The 13,932-nt window shown below is 41.1% G+C and overlaps 1 pseudogene; it reads right to left on the bottom strand.

The window, feature by feature from the left end:
• Nucleotides 1–11,408: 11,408 nt before the first annotated feature.
• Nucleotides 11,409–11,998, bottom strand: LOC128062399 (60S ribosomal protein L19-like; annotated as a pseudogene).
• Nucleotides 11,999–13,932: the final 1,934 nt, after the last annotated feature.

Raw genomic sequence — 13,932 nt, 5'->3', positions numbered from 1 at the left:
AAGAATGTAAAATGGCATTAAATGAGATTCTTGGTTACTTTATTTTCTCCAAACTCTGAAGAGTTTTGGTCTGTTATAAAGGACACAGTTTTGTTGTTTCTTCTGTGCACTGAGTGTAACTCAGTCTCAAGGACACTTCACTCTTTGGCATCCCGTGTTGTCAGCTGTTATACTCAGTAATCAATGAAATTGATATTTGTGTCACAATGTGGATGTTTCTCTCATAGTGGCAGCTAACCTAGAGCCTCAGTTGCCCATGTCTCGCTTCTTGGGGCTGACAGCTCTTGTAGCCTTGCATGAGTTGATAACACCAGCTACAGTGCTACTTTCTAAAGTTATTGTTAGCAGTATTTAGGATTCCCTGGTGGCTCAGATGGTAAAAAGTCTGCTGCAATGTGGGAGACCTGGGTTCAGTCCCCGGATCGGGAAGATCCCCTGGAGAAGGAAATGGCCATCCACCCTAGTATTCTTACCTGGAAAATCCCCTGGACGGAGGAGCCTAACAGGCTGCAGTCCACGGGGTTGCAAAGAGTTGGAGACGACTGAGTGGCTTCGCTTTCACTTATTATTGCTGTATAATATCGGTAGTAGTTCCTCATGTGTTAGGCAGACAATAGTGGAATTTACTGGCAGCAGTCTGGAAGCCCAATGCACTCATGTTATCCTCAGGGAAAATCAGGCTTCCCCTGGCACGATGTGACAGTCCCAGAGAGCAGCAGAAGTTGATACCAGGTAAACTGTAACATTCTCCAAGGCTCCAGACATGCACAGCAGTCTCAGGACATGCATTTAGAGATATTTTCAAATGCAGAGAAGTTGGGAGTGGTGAGTGGTGAGTGTAAGTTTCTGCCCTTACACTGCTGTCCCAGAATCTGCTAAGTTACTTTGATACATTGAACTTCAGCTATGAAGAGGAGAAGATAATCTCATCAATTCACCCAGAAACATATAAAGGGAAATTGCTGTCTTCTGACAGTTTGTGTCACCAGGAGTTATGACATAACATGTTAAAGCAGTAAGTGAGGTTCACTCTGTGCAGATTTTTTTTTTTTTAAATTTCAGTTTGTGTTGTTGTTAAGTCGCAAAATCTTGTCTGAATCTTTGCAACACAATGGACTATAGCCCAACAGGCTCCTCTGTCCAAGGGATTTCCCAGGCAAGAATACTGGAGTGGGTTGCCATTTCTTTCTCTTGGGGATCTTCCTGATCCAGGAATCAAACCCGGATCTCCTATATTGGAAGGCGGATTCTTTACCACTAAGGCACAGGAGAAGCCCTAAATTTCAGCTTTCTTGAGGCATAATTGATGCATAAAATTGTAAGATATTTAAAGTGTACAAAGTGGTGATTTGATATACATAAATATGATTAAAGGATCCCCCTCATCTAGTTAAATAATAGTAATACATCCACTGCTTTACTTATTTATTTAGTGAGAGACCAGTAAAGTTCTAATATTATACAATATCACTTACTTGTGAAGTCTTAAAAATTGATATAAATGAACTAATATACAAAACATAAATAGACCCACAGACATAGAAAGCATACTTACGGTTACCAAAGAGGGAAGATGGGGGGAGGAATAAATTAGGAGTTTGCGATTAACATATACACACTGCTATTTATAAAACAGATAAACCACAAAGACCTACTGTACAACACAGGGAACTTTATATTCAATATCTTGTAATAACCTATAATAGAAATGAAGCTGTAAAAGAATATATTATTATATATATATAACTGAATCACTTTGCTGTTTATCTGAAACTAACACCAACATTGTAAATTAACTCTACTTCAATTTTAAACAGTAAGTTCTATTCTCTTAGCACATTTCAGTTATGCAGTACAGTATGATCAACTTTAATCACCATGTGTTACCTTAGATTCTCAGATCTTATTCCTCTATAGCTAGAAGTTTGTTCAGATCTTATTTATAACTATATCCCTCTTTTTGTGGATCTTTGCCTATTACCCATTCCATAAAACTTCCAGAAGCAGATGGATTTGCTCCCAAAGCCAGAGGAGGTGGATGTGAGACTGACAAAGGTTACCTAGGTTCTTGATAGCTTCCATAATATTTCTTCATTTAACATGAGTACTATGGCTTGAGTGGTCTGTGCTCACCAATGTTCTTACAACTTTGCCCTTTGGGGTCACCTGTGCCTGAAATGCAGACTGAGTGCATCTCAACTCTCCTGTACCTCTTTTCCATCACACACTGTCCCTCTGGTAAAATAAGCCTGAGAGCAGAAGTTGATGCAGACAAATTCCAGTGACATTGCATTTACACTGTCACCAGAAACATAGTAACTGCTTCATCATTTCAGGGTTTATCCTGAGAATCAAAGTCAGGTGATCAAGTTTGTGGTGCGGCAAAAACTCAAGATTTATGAATTTCCACTTCTCTTCAGATCCACCAATGTTTTTGTTCCAGATTCTGAGTGTTTGGTGCCTTTGTTGGAGATGGGATGGCAACATAGAAGTGTCAACACAGTTATACACAGCACATGAATATGGAATTATATAGAACACATTAATTTATTTAATGCATTCAGGGATTCAGACATATCTAATTAAGCATCTGACTGAAAAATATGGGAAGTAACCACTGTCAGGTAATTGTTATAAAATGGAATGCCCAACTTTTGTTGAAACAATAGTATTTCACATGAAAATGATTAGATTACATTGATAATATTTTGAAATATTTTAACAGTTTTTGGTCTTACTCCAGTATCTCAGGTAGCATTAGTTAATATTTAAAATCTAACTTCATTTGAATATCTACAGTTATCAAAATTAACAATCTCTCTAAAAGTGCCAAGGTTATTGAAACCACAATAGTAAAATTGTCTTGACTACCAATAGCACATGTAGAAGCCTCCAGATGGGTCAGTCTTCTTATTCTCTGTATTCACAGATGATAAAACATGGAAAATAACACTGATACTTGGTGCAGGGTGTGGAATATGGTGAAGTGAAAGTCGCTCAGTCGTGTCCGACTCTTTGCAACCCCATGGACTATACAGTCCTTGGAGTTCTCTAGGCCAGAATACTGGAGTAGGTAGCCTTCTCCAGGGTGGCATATGGTAGGTATACAATAAACACTTATTGAATTAAATATTGGCATAAATGTTGGTTGTGCCATTGATAAGCTAAGCTAAGCTAAGTCACTTCCGTCGTGTCCGACTCTGTGCGACCCCATAGACGGCAGCCCACCAGGTTCCCCCATCCCTGGGATTCTCCAGGCAAGAACACTGGAGTGGGTTGCTATTTCCTCCTCCTATACATGAAAGTGAAAAGTGAAAGTGAAGTCTCTCAGCCATGTCCAACTCTTAGCGACCCCATGGACTGCAGCCTACCAGGCTCCTCTGCCCATAGGATTTTCCAGGCAAGAGTACTGGAGTGGGGTGCCATTGCCTTGATAGGTCTGGCTTATTTTTAAGTCTCTTTTCTCTCTTATAGAGACATTTCTCTTGTCATTCTCACTTCTTGAATTAAATATTGGCATAAATGTTGGTTGTGCCATTGATAGGTCTGGCTTATTTTTTAAGTCTCTTTTCTCTCTTATAGAGACATTTCTCTCATCACCCTCAGAACTGTTCATCTGGTTTCCATTGCCCCTCATCTACTTGACATGTCTGGACTCAAACCAGAGAAAGTATTAGTGTTTTTCCTGAACAGCTCCTCAGCCTCTGTGCAAATCAGTGGTTCAGAAACATGGATATTGCCTACTTCTTTAGTTTCAGCCCAAACAAAAAAACTTGTTATAGATGGACGTGTGGAGTATGGTTAAATTCAGTCATTCTTTAACTGATAAGAAAAGCGTATGTGTATGTCATCACAGAGGCTAGGGAGGAAAACAACAGGCACCGCATTGGCTGAAGCTGCCATGGTCATACTAGGTGTGGTGGTAAGAAGGGAGAGTTTTCTTCCTTGCCATTAACACAAAAAGAAAGAAGCCACCACCTCTGCAAAGACTTTTCTTTCTTTTCTTGTTACATTTATTTATTGCTTTTGACTGTGCTGGGCTCTTACTGCTGCACGTGGGCTTTCTCTAGTTGAGGTGAGCAGAGGGGCTCCTCTCTAGTTGTAGTGCATGGGCTTCTCATTCTTGCGGAGTACAGGCTCTAAGACACACTGGCTGCAGTATTTTCAGCATGTGAGCCCTGTAGTTGTGGCACATGGACTCTGTGGACCATACAGGCTCAGCAGTTTTGGCACAAGAGCTTAGTTGCTCCACAGTAAGTGGGATCTTCCCGGACCAGGGGTGGAACCCATGTCCCCTGCATTGGCAGGAGAATTCTTAACCACTGGACCACCAGGGAAGTCCAACCTTTTCTTTCTAAAGTGAGAATTTGAAGCCATTTGACAAGTAAAACTAGGGGAAATTAGTTGATAGCCTTTGCTCCCTTTCCTAGGGTTGAGGGTTTATTAAAGGGCACTGAAAAGGGGCAAAGATCAGAAGAATAAATCTGAGGCAGCATCTGCAGACTGAGAGTAAGCTAAATCGTCTGGACGTGGGGAATTCTAGCAAGATGGGAAAAGGAAATGCTGCTGTTTTATTTCCTAGTGTAACGTAAACTTAAGTAAACACTCATGTCTCAGAGCATAAAGCACCCTCTACCTTCTACCCTTCCATACCCCGTAAATATGATGTGGGGAAAGAAAACTGGTCAGTCACTTTCTTTAAATTATCAGGATACTGGGTATAATCTTAATCTACTCTTTATTTTCATTTTTATAGAGTAAAGGAAATAACTATGTTTTACCATTTAAAAATGGACAAAGTGATTGAACACTAGAGTGGTTTAAAACTGAAGTAAAAGGCAAAACAAAGAAGGATTCAGTTATCCTTGGTCTCTTAAAGAACCCCTCAGGTAGGACAGACAGTATGTGCTGCAGCCCTGATCTGTGAGAATCTCTATCCTTGCATAAGAACTGTAAGGAGCACTGGCCACAATCTGAGCATATGAGCTTCAGTCTTTCCAATGAGCTCTGCTGCTGTCTAGATAGTGGAATGACAAATTAAGGCATAAAAAGGCCAGGACTCTGAGAAATTTTTACATGACTGTTTCTGCTCACATCTGATTCTGTTACACTCTGATAAACCCTGTGGTCCCTGCTAAGGACCCTTTGCTGGCCCAGAAGCACATACCTCACACCACCCCTTGCCCTTTCTCAATTTTCATAATAACTGATTCACATCAAGCCAGGCCTCCAAAAGAGACCTGCTGGACAATGCGGGATGTGCGGAGAACACAACTGAGACACAGACGGAGCAGGTGCTCAGGTCAGAGAGCTCAGCACTGCCAGGGGGTGCATGGGACCAGAGAGATGATCATTTACTGCAGTGGATCTTTGGGGGGCAGCAAGGACATGATGTTCCAGTGTTTATGAAATTACCTCACAGGGAGAGAGAAAGCAATTAACTATCAGAGTAATTTCAAATACATTTTAAAATGCAGGGTAACAGAAACAGGTCAAAGTGGATGTCATTAATGAATCACTAGGGCAAAAGAAGAAATAAAAACATTCTTTTAAAGTGATCAGAAAGTATTTATGAAAAGCCTACTATTTGCCCAACACTTGTGAGATTAGGAAGTCATATAAACATGATTCCATCCCTCAAGGAGATTATAGGATTTATCTTTGACTAATTTATAAAAACATTTTAAGTATACTAGACAGGTATGCTTGCAAATGAATGAGTTACAAGTAGTGGTGAACTGGTAAATCAGCTGTCATAGAAAACAAAATTCTGATTTGTTGTGTTTGCCAATTTCTGTGTTGCACTACTCCCACTAAAGCCCTCACTGAATGTAGAGTTGGAAAGTGAAAGTGAAAGTGAAGTCGCTCAGTCGTGTCCGACTCTTTGCGACCCCATGGACTGTAGCCCACCAGGCTCCTCTGTCCATGGAATTCTCCAGGCAAGAATCCTGGAGTGGGTTGCCATTTCCTGTGCAAAACTGTCTCTCACAAGCTGATCCAAGCCAGCTCCTGCACATGTGGGTCATCTGTCTATATGAGCAACACCTTGTTGTTCAGTTGCTAAGTCATGTCCAACTCTTTGCAACCCTGTGGACGCCAGGCTTCCTTAACAACATGTAAATGATGGTATTTAGATGTCTGGAGAAGGGAGATCAGCCAGTTAGACTCCTATTAGGAAGGCCTTAGTTGGGGAAGATAGGATTTACATAAAAGGAGGCCTTTTTAAGTTGAATTCTCAGAAAATAAGGCTGCTTGATTTAGTCTCCCCATCTCTCCTCACCCTGGCAGAACCTCTACATGTAGTAGATATACAATATTGTAAAGTCAAAAATAATAATAATAATAATAATAAAGAAATGTTTGCTGAATAACAAAATTGTTAGGCTGAAAGCAATGGGAAGGCTTTTTGGAGCAAAAATGTATTTCTGAAAAAGCAAAAATAAAGTCAGAGAGACCAAAGCAAGTAGGACCAAACATTAATGTCTGTTAAAGCTGTTCATAGATACATACATATGATTATTATGTATTTTATTTCCTGCTTTCTTCCGTATATAGGAAATATGCCATAAAAAGTACATAAATCTTTTTTTTTTTTTTTTTAAGCTGAGAGGTAAAGGGAACTATGTTAACAAAGGCACAGAAGTAGGAATAAACACAGTCTGGTAGGTGCCTATTGGACACTCTGAACGGATCAGAGGGTGGCAGGGAACAGCAAAGTTGAGTATAAGAATGTGGATAAATAGAAATCCCACCCCAGGTAACTGCTGCTATTCATACTGCTTCTTAAGTGGTACTAAAGAACTCAACCCATTCTTTCTTCTTAGTATTATAGTTCATTTGTTAAATTTTGAATTTCTGTATTTGTGTATTTGTGTAATTTCTGTATTTGTGAAAAAATATTAATCCAAATTAGAATTAGATGGGGAGGGAAATATTTCATCTTATTTCATAGGGAAATGGACAACTTAAATGAGAACATTTTTTATGAAATGAAATCAGTGGTATCGAGTGGTGTTTATTTAATGTAACTGCCTCTGTGTTGAATACAGTCCAAGTTGTTCAACCCCCTTTTCCTGCCCTGAAGGCACACATATTCGAAGGCAGCCTAAAATAGTGTCCAGTTGGACAAATGTATAGAAAGGCACAGGGTCTTCTGAATTAGAGTTCCGTGTTCTATTCATTGCATAAAACAAAAAATAAATCATACATAAATTTACACTCTGTTGGAAGTTTCTTGTGGGCAAAATGGAAGAGGACAAAAAGTAATCATCACAGCAAGCTGTCATTCAAGGAACTGCAAAAATACAGAGAAGGGCATGCTCCATTCTGCTTTGTGTGTTTTGTATCTATAAATTAGCATCTTGTAGTATTAAACAGCCCCTTGGAAAATAACTCAGAACACAGAAGTTCTCAGAAAATATTCACTGTCTTTTCAATGCACTCTAAATAATGCATTCAGCTCCTTATAGACATGCCATCAAATTACAACAAGAGGAAAACAACAACAAATGCTTCCCCTAAACACAGGATTTCTAGAATTGAGGTTCAGTTCAGTTCAATCGCTCAGTCATATCCAACTTTTGGCGACCCCACGGACTGTAACACGCCAGGCTTCCCTGTCCATCACCAACTCCCAGAGCTTGCTCAAACTCATGTCCATGGAGTCGGTGATGCCATCCAACCATTTTATCCTCTGTTGTCCCCTTCTCCTCCTGCCTTCAATCTTTCCAGCATCAAGGTCTTTTCAAATGAGTCAGTTCTTTGCATCAGTTGGCCAAAGTATTGAAGCTTCAACTTCAGTATCAGTCCTTCCAATGAATATTCAGGACTGATTTCCTTTAGGATGGACTGGTTAGTTCTCCTTGCAGTCCAAGAGACTCTCAAGAGTCTTCTCCAACACCATAGTTGAAAAGCATCAATTCTTTGGCGCTCAGTTTTCTTTATAGTCCAGCTCTCATATCCATACATGACTACTGCCATACTTTTGACTAGATGAACCTTTACTGGCAGATGTCTCTGCTTTTTAATATGCTGTCTAGGTTTGTTACAGCTTTTCTTCCAAGGAGCACGCATCTATTAATTTCATGGCTGCAGTCACCATCTGCAGTGATTTTGGAGCCCAAGAAAATAAAGTCTGTCACTGTTTCCACTGTTTCCTTATCTATTTGCCATGAAGTGATGGGACCAGATGCCATGATCTTAGTTTCTGAATGTTGAGTTTTAAGCCAGTTTTTTCACTCTCCTCTTTCACTTTCATCAAGAGGCTCTTCCTCCTCGCTTTCTGCCATCAGGGTAGTGTCATCTGCATATCTGAGGTTATTGATATTTCTCCCTGCAGTCTTGATTCCAGCTTGTGCTTCATCCAGTCCAGGCTTTTGCATGATGTACTCTGCACTTAAGTTAAACAAGCAGGGTGACAGTATGCAACCTTGATGTACTCCTTTCCCAATTTGGAACCAGTCCATTGTTCCATGTCTGGTTCTAACTGTTGCTTCTTGACCTGCATATAGATTTCTCAGGAGGCAGGTAATGTGGTCTGGTATTCCCATCTCTTTAAGAATAGGTTATTACAAGATACTTAATATAGGTCCCTGTGCTACACAATAGGCCTTTATTTAGCAGTTTTACATATAGTGGTGTGTATCTGTTAATCCCAAACTCTTTAATTTATCCCTGCTCCTCCTTTCCTCTTTGATAATCATAAATTGACTTTCTGTGTCTGTGAGTCTATTTCTGTTCATCACACTATTTAAACCTAGCATTCTTTAAGCTGGTAGCTTAGCTGGTAAAGAATCTGCCTACCATGCAGGAAACCCCAGTTCAATTCCTGTATTGGGAAGATCTGCTAGAGAAGGGATAGGCTACCCACTCCAGTGTTCTTGGGCTTTCTGGTGGCTCAGACAGTAAAGCATCAGCGTGCAGTGTGGGAGACCTGGGTTCGATCCCTGGGTTGAGAGGATCCCCTGGAGGATTCTTGCCTTAGAGGATCCCCATGGACAGTGGAGCCTGGTGGGCTACATTCCATGAGGTTGCAAAGAGTCTAACATGACTGAGCAACTAAAGACACAGCACATCCTTCAAGCTATTCCTGTGTTTCTCTCTGAACTTTTTTCTTTCTCTTCAACTCTCTGGCACTTGTGTTTAATACTATAAAGGAGAAATAATGAAACATATCTTTAAGAACAATTTTGAACTGGATGCTTAAGTATGGCTTCCAGAAATATAGATTTAAGTGCAGTATCTCAGATATAGTTTAATAGCCCATGTGACATAACAAGAGTTCTTCTCTGTTTGTTGAAACAGATGTTCTGATACTAAACACAGTGTGGTACTGAAGTTTTCCCAGTCATCTCTCCTTCTGTCCCAGGTTCTCTTTGATCTATCCTGTGTCTACATATCCTTATGTTAAATCATCCTTCCTCAAACATATAATCTGCATTTTTCAATGCTTGCCTCTTGCTCATGCTTTTTCTCCTAGCTATATTTATACTTTATATATTTATATATACACTTTTTTCAGCTCTTTACTAGGTCCATAAAACCTATTTTTTAAAAACTAAAAACAACTCTGTTAACATTTATCCAGATAATTTACTAATCTTGGCATTGCTAAGTTTTGGTGCAGTCTCTGAAGCCTGGATAGGAGATAATCTAGATATTGCATATGCATTTATAATTTTATTTAATTTATTTTTGGCTGTGCTGGGTCTTTGTTGCTGCATGTGCTTTTCTGTAGTTTTGGTGAGCAGGGACTATTCTCTATTAATAGTTGCAGTGTACAGGCTTCTCACTGCAGTGAGTTCTCATGTGATGGAGCATGAGCTCTAGGGAGCTTGCATTTAAATGGAAATAACATACCTAATTAAGATGAAGTATTTGGAACTTCATCATAGGACATGTTTTCTCCTATACCCTTGTGTCTTTGCTTCTTGATATACTCATCTTTCAAGCAAAGCAATGATACCTAAGTTTTGAGATTTGCAACTCTAAAATAGTCCAGCAATTTCCTTTCAAACAGTAGAAGACCTTTAAATTAAGGCTTGTCAGAAATCTGACATCATTAAAACATGTTTTTTTAAACAGTACTGTAATAACTGTAGTGTAGTTTTACATATGTTAGATAAAGATTTGGAGAAGGCAATGGCACCCCACTCAAGTACTCTTGTCTAGAAAACCCCATGGACGGAGGAGCCTGGAAGGCTGCAGTCCATGGGGTTGCGAAGAGTCGGACACGACTGAGCGACTTCACTTTCACTTTTCACTTTCATACATTGGAGAAGGAAATGGCAACCCACTCCAGTGTTCTTGCCTGGAGAATCCCGGCGACGGGGGAGCCTGGTGGGCTGACGTCTATGGGGTCGCACAGAGTCAAACACAACTGAAGTGACTTAGCAGCAGCAGCAGCAGCAGCAACAGCAGATAAAGACTATTTGTTAATCCATCTAATTATGACTGATTATCATGCCAAATTGGAAATACTACCTTAAGAGGGAGTTTGAGATGGTACATTTTGATATTAAGAAATCAAGTCATTTTATTTATTTATTTTTTGGCTCATAGAGCACATACTTTATTGAAAATTTTATTGGTTATTACTCCCATATAACAGGGAAAATAAAACCTACTTCTCATTTGCAAAGAGTATAAAGTTAACCCAGAATGGCTTTGACAAGTGTGTGTTATGTGCCTTTGTTCCAACTCTTGCCAAGACAGTCTTTTTTGGACCCCTTTTGTTGGTTATAAAGCAAAAAACAAAACAGGAAACAGTACTGATAAGGACAGGAAAGGAAAAAAGGTTTAGAAATTTAAAATAGGGATGCTCAAAATGATGGCTTCAGTTCTGTCTCAATAGGCTGTCTAAAGAGCTCAGGCAGCAGCCAGCAGTTCAGGTTCAGATCATACCTTCTGGACCAGTGGTGGTTCAATCCCCACTGTCCTGGGGTTCCCAGCCAGCAGACTGCAACTCTGAACCTCAGTGGAATTGAGGAGCACAAGCATACTATTTTCTGTCGTTTTTAATTAACAACTCACAACTGAATACCAACCAAAAACCAGCATCTGAGACGGTATCTGAGGTGCCACTCATACTCTGCTGTAAAGGGCAGTTTTGAGGTACAATATCCAAAGCTTGGGTAGAAGTCATTCTTCCCCTCCCTTCAAAGTAGGCCCCACATGCCATGGATGGAGGGGGCATGAGCCTGACCAGAGGCTAGGAGTCAAGGAAGCAACAAAGCAGGAACCCAGGGAAGGGTCTGAATCCCAGTCCTCAGTTCTGGTCCTATAAACAGTGAAGACCCCACTGAAGACTTTGGAAGCAGAGAAGTAGGCAGATAAAGGCTTGTCTTTTATTGACTGAGTGATCTATGCAATTGCTGAGGCCACTATGTATGGAGAAGAGGGGCAGAACTTTATTTCTTGGTCTCTTCCTCCTTGGACAGAGTCTTGATGATTTCCTCCTTCTTGGCCTGGAGCCGCTCGTCACGGCGCTTGCGGGCTTGCTTGGTCTTAGACCTGCGGGTCTCAGCCTGGTCCGCCAGAAGCTTCTTGCGAGCCTTGTCTGCCTTCAGCCTGTGGATATGTTCAATGAGAATCCACTTGTTTTTGAACACGTTACCCTTCACCTTCAGGTACAGGCTGTGATACATGTGGCGGTCAATCTTAGATTCACAGTATCATCTGAGCCGCCGGCACAGAATTCTCAGCCTCCTCATCCAGGTTACCTTCTCGGGCATTCGAGAATTGGCAGTACCCTTTCACTTACCTATACCTATATGCCTGCCCTTCCAGCGATCCAAGGTGTTTTTCCGGCATCAGCCCAGGAATGGACAGTCACAGGCTTCCGGATGATCAGACCATCTTTGATCAGCTTCTGGATTGGCTGGCGGGAGTTGGCATTGGCGATTTCCTTGGTCTCATTGGGGTCCAACCAGACCTTCTTTTTGCCACAGCGAAGGACAGTGGAGGCAAGCCTCTTCTGAAGCCTGAGCATACTCATGGCCATGGCCGCAGGGGCAAAAGGAAAGTCAAGTCATTTTAAAATTGTTGTATAAAATGGCATGTTAATGATAAAATTCAATTTATGTTTTTATACTGAAGTAGCTAAAGCTAAAACTCCAGTACTTTGGCCATCACATGTGAAGAGTTGACTCATTGGAAAAGACCTTGATGCTGGGAGGGATTGGGGGCAGGAGGAGAAGGGGACGACTGAGGATGAGATGGCTGGATGGCATCACTGACTCGATGGACGTGAATCTGAGTGAACTCCGGGAGATGGTGATGGACAGGGAGGCCTGGCGTGCTGCGATTCATGGGGTCGCAAAGAATCGGACACGGCTGAGCGACTGAGCTGAACTTAACTGAGTATACACTACAGAAATTACAGAGAAAAACACTTGGAAAATGTCAGTTAAGAAACTTCCATTAAAGTTCCCTCTGGTCTTATTCAAACCTGTGTCTTCAGTAATGTTCACAAGTATTTGCCCATAACTCCTTAATTTGTATTTCTAGTCTCGACATGTCCTCTAGGCTCCAGGCTGTGTGTGTGCTTGACAGCACTACTTGGATGTCTCATACACACCTCATATCCTACATGTCCAAAGCTGAACACAAGGTCACACTCCCCAGCCCTGGTCCTCCTCCAGTGTTCTCCATCTCAGTGCTCAGTGGAAAATACCACCATCTTCTCAGTTGTGCAGGATGGAAGCCCTGCAGTTATCCCTCACGTCTTCCCCCTGTCCCCATATCTATGTACTCCATCACTCAGTTTTGTTGTCTCTCCTAAACATTAAATCTAGCCACCTCTCTTTGGATAGATTATAAGTCAAAACTATAATCATTTCTCCTGTATTGGTAGGATGATTAACCATCCAGGTTTGCCCAGGACTAAGAAGGATCCCATGATGGGGGATTTTCAGTTTTAAAAAGGATCAATTCTAGTCAAAGTGAGATGAATTGATCATCCTAATTATTAATCTCCATGATTTCACTTTTGCCTCCCTCCAATCCTTATCTGTACTGAAGTCAGCATGATTTGTTGTAAAGTAAACATTACTTCCTACCCAATAGAATGTTTAAAATTAATAAGACTGACGATATCAAGTGCTGGTAAGGTAATGGAGGAACTAGAACTCTTATATGCTGTTTACAGGAATGTAAAACGTACTTTGAAGTAAAAAGTATTTGGGGATGTAAAACTACTTTGGAGAACTGTTGGGCAGTTTCTTACAAAGTAAACATATATTCACCACCCACTCTTACATTTATCCAAGGAAATATATGTCCATAAGAAGACTTTCATATTCATAGATGCTTTATTCAGGATGGCCCCAAAGTAGAAAAAACACAAATGTCCATCAGCAGATTAATGGATAAGCAAGGTGAAATATATCCAAAGAACTGAATGTTGTATTTAGTCACTAAATCATTCATGTCTGACTGTTTTGCGACCTCATGGACTCTAGCCCATCAGGCTCCTCTGTCCATGGAATTTTCCAGGCAAGAATACTGTAGTGGCTGCCATTTCCTTGTCCAGAGGAGCTTCCCAATACAGGGATCAAACCTGTGTCTCCTGCATTGGCAGGCAGATTCTTTTTCCACTGAGCCACCTCGGAAGCCCCAAAGAATGGAATGTGCATGCATACTAAGTTGCTTCAGTTGTGTCCAACTGTTTGTAACCCAGTGGACCATAGCCCACCAGGCTCCATTGTCCTTGGGATTCTCCAGGCAAGAATACTGGAGTGGGTTGCCATGCCCTCCTCCAGGGGATCTTCCCGACCAAGAAATCAAACCGGCACCTCTTACATTTCCTGCATTGGCAGGCAGGTTCTTAACCGCTAGTGCCACCTGGGAACCCCAAAGAATGGAATACTACTCAGCAAAAAGGGAAGGGGGGGAAGGCATTTCTGATACCTGCAACAACACGGATGAATCTCA

This window comes from Budorcas taxicolor, chromosome 17 (genome assembly GCF_023091745.1).
Source record: "Budorcas taxicolor isolate Tak-1 chromosome 17, Takin1.1, whole genome shotgun sequence".
In the NCBI taxonomy this organism is placed as follows: domain Eukaryota; kingdom Metazoa; phylum Chordata; class Mammalia; order Artiodactyla; family Bovidae; genus Budorcas; species Budorcas taxicolor.
The sequence above is the reverse complement of the archived record's forward strand: the minus strand, read 5'-3'. Positions and strand labels throughout refer to the sequence as shown.